This window comes from Arachis stenosperma, chromosome 5, assembly GCF_014773155.1.
Source record: "Arachis stenosperma cultivar V10309 chromosome 5, arast.V10309.gnm1.PFL2, whole genome shotgun sequence".
Lineage (NCBI taxonomy): Eukaryota > Viridiplantae > Streptophyta > Magnoliopsida > Fabales > Fabaceae > Arachis > Arachis stenosperma.
The window spans coordinates 61,530,673-61,540,341 of record NC_080381.1 but is presented as its reverse complement, the minus strand read 5'-3'; the positions used below and the strand labels follow the sequence as shown (position 1 = coordinate 61,540,341).

At 41.3% G+C, this 9,669-nt stretch overlaps 1 non-coding gene across 1 annotated transcript; it reads right to left on the bottom strand.

The window, feature by feature from the left end:
• Nucleotides 1-1,193: 1,193 nt before the first annotated feature.
• Nucleotides 1,194-1,301, bottom strand: LOC130983954 (small nucleolar RNA R71). The gene has a single exon (XR_009087920.1). It is a non-coding gene; the product is annotated as a small nucleolar RNA R71 (small nucleolar RNA).
• Between the last annotated feature and the right edge of the window lie 8,368 nt (nucleotides 1,302-9,669).

Genomic DNA, 9,669 nt, shown 5'->3' with positions numbered 1-9,669 from the left:
ACTCCCCATCAAGTGAGGGGAACTACTCGCTCATTGTAAATAATAAATCCATAACATATGAAAGGGAATTAAAAGAAGACATGATTATTGGAAGGTAAAATGGATTAAAATGAAAGAAATAATTCCTGTATTAAATAATCATAAAAGTATTCAAATGACAAAATTGAACAAAGCAAAGAACATGGAAGAAATAAACCAAGTTAATAGAACGAACTAGAATGACGAAGTCTTGATGAGGAAATAACTCTTCTCAATGTTCCAATGCTAAGACCTATTAAAAATTAAACTCTAAAACCTAAAGAGAAAAACCTAGAGGAGGAGTGAAAACTAGATCTAAAAACTAAAAACTGTGTAGAATGAATGTTGTCTTTGTTTCTGCATATTCTCTGGCTCTAGTCTGCTGTTCCGGGCCGAAAACTGGGTCGAAATAGGGTCCAACATTGCCCCCAATGAATTCTGCAGATTATGCAGATCGCACATGTCACGCGATCGCGTCACCCATGCGGACGCATCACTCGCGCTTTTCCATGCCATGCGTTTGCGTCGTCCACGCTACCGCGTCGATTGAGCTTTTCCAATCCGTGCGGCCGCGTGATCCATGCGGCCGCGTTACTGCGATTTGCTCTCCTTCGCGTGGTCGTGTGAGCCATGCGACCGCGTCACTTCTCGCTGGTTATCTCCTCAAATTCTTGTGTTCCTTCCAATTTTCGCTAGCTTCCTTTCCAATCTCTAACTCATTCATGCCCTGTAAAGTCTGAAACACTCAACACACAGATCACGGCATCGAATGGGATAAAGGAGAATTAAAAGTACATAATTAAATCCTTTAGAAAGCAATTCTCAAACATGTAATGAATTCAGGAAGGAAATCTAAATGCACGCTATTTTGATGAACAAGTGGGTAAGGATCATGATAAAACCACACAATTAAACACAATATAAACCATAAAATAGTGGTTTATCAACTTCCATTGGAAGATCCTCATCAGTTTTTAGCTGAATTCTTGCAAATCTGTGACACTGTCAAGACCAATGGGGTTGACCCTGAGGTCTACAGACTTATGCTATTCCCTTTTGTTGTAAGAGACAGAGCTAGGATATGGTTGGACTCACAACTTAAAGAAAGCCTGAACTCTTGGGAACAGCTAGTCAATGCCTTCTTGGCAAAGTTCTTTCCACCTCAAAAATTGAGTAAGCTTAGAGTGGAAGTCCAAACCTTCAGACAAAAGGAAGGTGAATCCCTCTATGAAGCTTGGGAAAGATACAAATAATTGATCAGAAAGTGTCCTTCTGACATGCTTTCTGAATGGAGCATCATAGGTATCTTCTATGATGGTCTGTCTGAACTGTCCAAGATGTCATGATGCAGGTGGAAACTGTCTCTCAACAAATTTCCTTCGGCAAGTGTACCGAATTTGTCGTCAAGTAAAAACTCACAATAGAGTGAGGTTGAATCCCACATAGATTGATTGATCAAGCAACTTTAATTAGAAGAATGTTCTAGTTGAGCGAATCCAGAATTTGAGTTGAGAATTACAGAAAATAAGATGGCAGCAGAGTAAATGGCAGAAAAGTAAATGCTAGAATTAAAGGGCTGAAAGTAAATGACTGAAAGTAAATTGCAGAATTGTAAATGGGAATGGGGTGTTTGCTCATGAAAGTAAACGCAGAAATTAAAGAGAATGGGTGAGATCAGGATTGGGGAGTTCATTGGGTGCAGGAGATGTTGCAATTCTCCGGATTAAGTTCATTTTCATCTCTTCCTCAATCAATGCACTCATTGATCTCCTTGGCAATCTTAATTGATTGAATTACAATTTCTTGCAATTCAATCTCTCAAATCTTGATCAATAGCCAATTCCTTGGTCAATTGCTCATGAGAAGAGATGAAGTGTGGTCACTGATTATACCACATGCATTTCCCAAATCAAGTATTGAGAGGATTATAGTCACATATCCATCCAAACCCAATTTGGTCCAACATGAGAAAGCATTTCTAGCTTGATCACTTCATTCCTCTTTCAAGGCTCAAAAGAGATCCAAGTTTGAATAGTTTCTTTTCCAAGATAACTACCCAATGGGATGAAGATCGAAAGCTTTCAAGTAAAATCAAGAGAGAAGATAGAAGAAGAATAATGAAAACTAGTATTGATCCATCAAATTACAACAGAGCTCCCTAACCCAATGAAAGGGGTTTAATTGTTCATAGCTCTAGAAAATGAAAATAAAGATGGAGAATACATCATGGAACGAAGAGTAGAGAAAGTAAAATAAAGAGAGTAGTGTTATTTTCCAACTTCCGGAACTCCTCAAATAATTCAAAGCTACTCCTATATATACTACTCTTCTCAGCTTCTAGTTGGCTCTTCAAGTCTTGGGCCTTTGGATCTTGAGTTTGAAGCAATTCTCTTCTTCATTTGGGCTTGGCTTTATTTGCAAAGATAAAGTGTGAAGTGGGCAGAGACTTTAGCTCAGGACGTTAGGGGTGTTAACGTTTAGTGAAAGTATGAGTTCGAGAACGTTAGTGACACTCAACATTGTCACTAACGTTCCAATGTACCCCTTTGCCTCACGTTAGAGTCCACGTTAACTAGGTTAACGTGGCTTCTAATGTGGCCTTGCCAACCTTCGAGAACATTAGTGACACTCAACATTGTCACTAACGTTCCAATGTGCCCCTATGTCTCACGTTAGAGTCCACGTTAACTAGGTTAACGTGACTTCTAACGTGGCCTTGCCAACCTTCGAGAATGTTAGTGACACTCAATATTGTCACTAATGTTCCATTGTGCCCCTATGTCTCAAGTTAGAGTCCACGTTAACGTGGCTTCTAACGTGGCCATTCTTAGCCATCCCCAACGTTAGTGACAATGTTGAGTGTCACTAACGTTGGCTCATCTTTCACTCATCAACGTTAGCTTCCACGTTAACTAAGTTAACGTGGAAGTTAACGTGGCTCCTTGGGGGTTTTGTGGGAGCTTCCAACGTTAGTGACAATGTTGGGTGTCACTAACGTTGTCGACCTCCTTTGCCTCTTACGTTAGCTCCCACGTTAACCAAGTTAACGTGGGAGTTAACGTGGTACATTTCACCTTAGGCCAACGTTAGTGACAATGTTGAGTGTCACTAACGTTGGCTTCCTTCCCCCTTTTAACGTTAGAGGCCACGTTAACTAAGTTAACGTGGACTCTAACGTGGCCACTTATGATCATTGGCCAACGTTAGTGATAATGTTAAGTGTCACTAACGTTGGCTCAAAGTCCCTTCTTCACGTTAGAGTTCACGTTAACTTAGTTAACGTGACTCTTAACGTGGGCAATGATGGCTTCGAGAGCGTTATTGGCAATCACTTTTCTCATTAACTTTGCATGTTACCTCCCATTCCACGTTAGTGGTAACGTTAAGTAGATTAACGTGACTGCTAAGTGGTTCTTCCTTGCTTCCTTTGGTCCTGAAATCAAGCAATAGAGTGCATCAAAGTTCTAGTCCAAGTCATGGGTAATGCAACATACAATTTGTCACTAAACTCATGCAAAATTCTCATGAAATCATGTAAAATGCACAATGTATGCTTGAGTCAAGGTATAAGTGAATATCTACCCAAAACTAGCTTATTTCCTAAGGAAATGCATGAAACTACCCTAAAAACAGTAAAGAAAAGGTCAGTGAAACTGGCCAAGATGCCCTGGCATCATGTCATTAACAGCTCTGCTGGAGGATCTCTTCATCTGAAGAAGACGCCTGCAGAAGCTCAAGAACTCATTGAAATGGTTGCAAATAACCAATTCATGTACACTTCTAAAAGGAATCCTGTGAACAATGGGACGAATCAGAAGAAAGGAGTTCTTGAGATTGATACTCTGAATGTCATATTGGCTTAGAACAAAATATTGACTCAGCAATTCAATATGATTTCTCAAAGTCTGTCTGGAATGCAAACTGCACCAAGTAGTACTAAGGACACTTCATCTGAAGAAGAAGCTTATGATCCTGAGAACCCATCAATGGAAGAGGTGAATTACATGGGGGAACCCTATGGAAACACCTATAATTCTTCATGGAGAAATCATCCAAATCTCTCATGGAAGGATCAACAGAGACCTCAACAAGGTTTCAACAACAATAATGGTGGAAGAAACAGGTTTAGCAATGGCAAGCCTTTTCCATCATCTTCTCAGCAACAGACAGAGAATTCTAAGCAGAGCCACTCTGACTTAGCAACCATGGTCTCTGATCTAATCAAAACCACTCAAAGCTTCATGACTGAAACAAGGTCCTCCATTAGAAACTTGGAGGCACAAGTGGGTCAGCTGAGTAAGAAAGTTACTGAACTCCCTCCTAGTACTCTTCCAAGCAATACAGAAGAGAATCCAAAAGGAGAGTGTAAGGCCATCAACATGGCTGAATTCGGAGAGGAGGAAGAGGCAGTGATCGCCAATGAGGAAGACCTCAATGGACATCCACTGGCCTCGAATGAGTTCCCTAATGAAGAACCATGGGAATCTGAGGCTCACACTGAGACCATAGAGATTTCATTGGATTTATTTCTGCCATTCATGAGCTTTCATGAGTATTCTTCCTCTGAAGAGGATGAAGATGTTACTGAAGAGCAAGTTGCTAAGTACCTGGGAGCAATCATGAAGCTAAATGACAAGTTATTTGGTAATGAGACTTCGGAGGATGAACCCCCTTTGCTCACCAAAGAACTGGATGACTTGACTAGGCAGAGATTACCTCAAAAGAGACAGGACCCTGGAAAGTTCTCAATACCTTGTACATCAGGCACCATGACCTTCGAGAAGGCTCTATGTGACCTAGGGTCAAGCATAAACCTCATGCCTCTCTCTGTAATAGAGAAGCTAATGATCTTTGAGGTACAAGCTGCAAGAATCTCACTAGAGATGGCAGACGATTCCAGAAAACAAGCTTATGGACTTGTAGAGGATGTTCTGGTAAAGATTGAAGACCATTACATCCTTGCTGATTTTATAGTCCTAGAGACTAGAAAGTGCATGGATGAATCCATCATCCTTGGCAGACCCTTCCTAGCCACAGCAAAGGTTGTGATTGATGTTGACATAGGAGACTTAATCATTCAAGTGAATGAAGAATCCCTTGTGTTTAAGGCTCAAGGATAACCCTCTGTAACCATAGAGAGGAAGCATGAAGAGCTTCTCTCAAAACAGAGTCAAACAGAGCCCCCACAGTCAAACTCTAAGTTTGGTGTTGGGAGGCTACAACCAAATTCTAAGTTTGGTGTTGAACCCCCACATTCAAACTCTAAGTTTGGTGTTGGGAGGTTCCAACATTGCTCTGAACATCTGTGAGGCTTCATGAGAGCCCACTGTCAAGCTACTGAGATTAAAGAAGTGCTTGTTGGGAGGAACCCAATGTTATATTTATCTATTTTCCATTGTCATTTTATGTTTTCTATAGGTTGATGATCATGTGAAGTCACAAAATCAATTGAAAAAGAAAAAACAGAAAGAAAAATAGCACACCCTGGAGGAAAACTTGCTGGCGTTTAAACGCCAGTGAAGACAGCAAAATGGACGTTTAACGCCCAGTCTGGCACCATTCTGGGCGTTTAACGCCAGAAAGGGGCACCAGACTGGCGTTTAACGCCAGAAAAGGGCAAGAAGCTGGCGTTAAACGCCAGAAATGGGTAGCAGCCTGGCATTTAACGCCAGAATTGGCAGAAAAGGGCGTTTTTGCACGCCACTTGGTGCAGGGATGAGATATCCTTGACACCTCAGGATCTGTGGACGCCACAAGACCCCCACCTACCCCACCACTCTCTCTCTTCTTCACCCATTCACCAATCACCTCAATACCTCTTCCCCAAAAACCCCTCACCTATCAAATCCCAACATTCTCTTCACCACTCACATCCATCCTTCATAAAACCCCACCTACCTCACCATTCAAATTCAAACCACTTTCCCCCCCAAACCTACCCATAATGGCCAAACCATACCCCCCTCTCCACCCCTATATAAACCCATCTTCACCCCCTTATTTTCACACAACCTAAACACTACTTCTCCCCCTTGGCCGAAACACAAAGCCCCCCTCCATCTCCTTTATTTCTTTTTCTTCTACTCTCTTCTTTCTTCTTTTGCTTGAGGACGAGCAAATCTTCTAAGTTTGGTGTGGTAAAAGCATTACTTTTTGTTTTTCCATAACCATTTATGGCACCTAAGGCCGGAGAAACCTCTAGAAAGAGGAAAGGGAAGGAAAAAGCTTCCACCTCCGAGTCATGGGAGATGGAGAGATCCATCTCAAGGGTGCATCAAGACCACTTCTATGAAGTTGTGGCCATGAAGAAGGTAATCCCCGAGGTCCCTTTCAAACTCAGAAAGAGTGAATATCCGGAGATCCGACATGAGATCCAAAGAAGAGGTTAGGAAGTTCTTACCAACCTCATTCAACAAGTCAGAATCTTAATGGTTCAAGAGTTCTATGCCAATGCATGGATCATTAAGAACCATGATCAAAGTGTGAACCCGGACCCAAAGAATTGGCTTACAATTGTTCGGGGGAAATGCTTAGATTTTAGTCCGGAAAATGTAAGGTTAGCATTCAACTTGCCCATGATGCAAGGAGATGAACACCCCTACACTAGAAGGGTCAACTTTGATCAAAGGTTGGACCAAGTCCTCAGAGACATTTGTGAAGAAGGCGCTTAAGGGAAGAGAGATTCAAAAGGGAAGACGATTCAACTGAGAAGGCATGACCTCAAGCCCGTGGCTAGGGGATGGTTGGAGTTTATCCAACGCTCAATCATTCCCACTAGCAACCGGTCCGAAGTTACTATAGACCAGGCTATCATGATTCATAGCATCATGATTAGAGAGGAAGTAGAAGTTCATGAGGTTATATCCCAAGAACTTTATAAGGTGGCGGACAAGTCCTCTACCTTGGCAAGGTTAGCCTACCCTCATCTCATTTGTCACCTCTGTAATTCAGTTGGAATTAACATAGATGGAGACATCCTCATTGATGAGGACAAGCCCATCACCAAGAAGAGGATGGAGCAAACAAGAGATCCCACTCATGGACATGAGGAGATTCCTCATCATGAAATCCCTGAGATGACTCAAGGGATGCACTTTCCTCCACAAAACTATTGGGAGCAAATCAACACCTCCCTAGGAGAATTGAGTTCCAACATGGGACAACTAAGGGTGGAGCACCAAAAACATTCCATCCTCCTCCATGAAATTAGAGAAGATCAAAGAATCATGAGAGAGGAGTGGTGCATGAAATTGTGATCATCAATGGTGCCATCAACATGGTGCGCTCAATTGCAATCTCAACTCTTTATAACAACTTCGCACAACTAACCAGCAAGTGTACTGGGTCGTCCAAGTAATAAACCTTACGCGAGTAAGGGTCGATCCCACGGAGATTGTTGGTATGAAGCAAGCTATGGTCATCTTGAAAATCTCAGTCAGGTGGATTCAAATGGTTATGGAGGATTGATAACTAAAAGATGAATAAAACATAAAATAAAGATAGAGATACTTATGTAATTCATTGGTGAGAATTTCAGATAAGCGTATGGAGATTCTTTGTCCCTTCCGTCTCTCTGCTTTCCTACTGTCATCATCCAATCCTTCTTACTCCTTTCCATGGCAAGCTGTATGTTGGGCATCACCGTTGTCAATGGCTACAGTCCCGTCCTCTTAGTGAAAATGTTCAACGCGCTCTGTCACAGCACGGCTATTCATCTGTCGGTTCTCGATCATGTCGGAATAGAATCCAGTGATTCTTTTGCGTCTGTCACTAACGCCCCACAATCGCGAGTTTAAAGCTCGTCACAGTCATTCAATCCCTAAATCCTACTTGGAATACCACAGACAAGGTTTAGACTTTTCGGATTCTCAAGAATGCCGCCATCAATTCTAGCTTATACCACGAAGATTCTGATTAAGGAATCCAAAAGATAAACATTCAAGCCTTGTTTGCATGTAGAACGGAGGTGGTTGTCAGGCACGCTTTCATAAGTGAGAATGATGATGAGTGTCACATAATCATCACATTCATCATGTTCTTGGGTGCGAATGAATATCTTAGAACAAGAATAACCTGAATTGAATAGAAGAACAATAGCAATTGCATTAATACTCGAGGTACAGCAGAGCTCCACACCTTAATCTATGGTGTGTAGAAACTCCACCGTTGAAAATATATATGTGATAATGGTGATCATTGGCTTCGGCCACAGAGAGGGAACCACAAGAACCAAGATGAAAATACAATAGCAAAAGGTCTTATTTATAGAGAACTAGTAGCTTAGGGTTTACAGAAATGAGTAAATGACATAAAAATTCACTTCCGGGTCCACTTGGTGTGTGCTTGGGCTGAGCATTGAAGCTTCTATGTGTAGAGACTTTTCTTGGAGTTAAACGCCAGCTTTTGTGCCAGTTTGGGCGTTTAACTCCCACTTCTGTGCCAGTTCCGGCGTTAAACGCCAGAAATTCTTGAGCTGATTTAGAATGCCGGTTTGGGCCATCAAATCTCGGGCAAAGTATGGACTATTATATATTGTTGGAAAGCCCTGGATGTCTACTTTCTAACACAATTAAGAGCGCGCCAATTGTGCTTCTGTAGCTCCAGAAAATCCACTTCGAATGAAGGGAGGTCAGAATCCAACAGCATCTGCAGTCCTTTTTCAGCCTCTGAATCAGATTTTTGCTCAGATCCCTCAATTTCAGCCAGAAAATACTTGAAATCATTGAAAAACACACAAACTCATAGTAAAGTCCATAAAAGTGAATTTTAAATAAAAACTAATAAAAATATAATAAAAACTAACTAAAATATACTAAAAATAATGCCAAAAAGCGTATTAATTATCCGCTCATCACAACACCAAACTTAAATTGTTGCTTGTCCCCAAGAAACTAAAAATCAAATAGGATAAAAAGAAGAGAATATACTATGGACTCCAAATTATCAATGAAACTTAGCTCCAATTAGATGAGCGGGACTAGTAGCTTTTTGCCTCCGAACAGTTTTGGCATCTCACTTTATCCTTTAAAGTCCAAAATGATTGGCATCTATAGGAACTCAGAATTCAGATAGTGTTATTGATTCTCCTAGTTAAGTATGTTGATTCTTGAACACAGCTACTTTATGAGTCTTGGCTGTGGCCCAAAGCACTCTGTTTTCCAGTATTACCACCGGATACATACATGCCACAGACACATAACTGGGTGAACCTTTTCAGATTGTGACTCAGCTTTGCTAGAGTCCCCAATTAGAGGTGTCCAGGGTTCTTAAGCACACTCTTTTTGCCTTGGATTACGACTTTAACCGCTCAATCTCAAGTTTTCACTTGACACCTTCACGCCACAAGCACATGGTTAGGGACAGCTTGGTTTAGCCGCTTAGGCCAGGATATTATTCCTGTAGGCCCTCCTATCCACTGATGCTTAAAGCCTTGGATCCTTTTTATTACCCTTGCCTTTTGGTTTAAAGGGCTATTTGCTTTTTATGCTTGCTTTTTTTTTAATTCACTGCTTTTTCTTGCTTCAAGAATCATTTTTATGATTTTTCAGATCCTCAGTAACATGTCTCCTTTTTCACCATTCTTTCAAGAGCCAACAATTTTAACATTCATGAACAATAAATTCAAAAGACATATGCACTGTTCAAGCATAC